The sequence below is a fragment of the Etheostoma spectabile genome, unplaced genomic scaffold (genome assembly GCF_008692095.1).
Source record: "Etheostoma spectabile isolate EspeVRDwgs_2016 unplaced genomic scaffold, UIUC_Espe_1.0 scaffold58, whole genome shotgun sequence".
NCBI lineage: Eukaryota > Metazoa > Chordata > Actinopteri > Perciformes > Percidae > Etheostoma > Etheostoma spectabile.
The window spans coordinates 192525-193193 of NW_022605629.1; the positions used below are offsets into that span (position 1 = coordinate 192525).

The window sequence follows — 669 nt, forward strand, 5'->3', positions numbered from 1 at the left end:
ATTTTGATCAATATTGTGATCACGATTATTCCCACAATTATTTGTTGATTTTAACCAAAACAAATTTTAGAGACGGCTGACTCATTATGAACGGGTCCAGTACGGGTCGAACGGCGGGTACACACGTTGTGTGTATGAAATGTGTGTATCGTCACTGCGCTGCATTTTTATGAACTATGATATTCTGGCCATGGGTCACATCTCTGGCCCAGGTCCAGCAGCTCCGTCTCACGCTGTTACTCTACCAACTGAAGTTAGTTTCATTCAATAACTTCTTCTGTGTTCTTCGCCGTAGCCGCCGCGATAGCAGAGTTACCATGGAAACACTGGTACAAATACAGGTTTGCCCCTCATACTTAACAATAAACAGCTGTGTTAATAACAGTTAAAACTGTACACAAATGTCAGAAGTGTGGACCGGCGGCCGCTGTGTGGCCGGGCTGCGAGGAGAGTAAGACGAGAGATCCAAACACAGGCACGGCTTTACAAACAAAATGGGTCATGTAACGCAAAATTGAACCCTATCTATATAACATGCAAGATGCAAGGGCATTATGTGCACCGGTGCGCCCTAGAGGAAAAACATTACTCGCGCCTTAGAGCCCTGTGAGCTAACAGAAGCTAACAGAAGCTAACTAGCACCGCCACCGACTAGCACTGCTCACTGCT

At 45.9% G+C, this 669-nt stretch overlaps 1 protein-coding gene across 6 annotated transcripts in view; it reads right to left on the reverse strand.

The window, feature by feature from the left end:
• The window catches only part of slc4a11 (solute carrier family 4 member 11), a 156939-nt gene that overhangs the window by 62611 nt on the left and 93659 nt on the right, over nt 1-669 (reverse strand). The window lies entirely within an intron of this gene.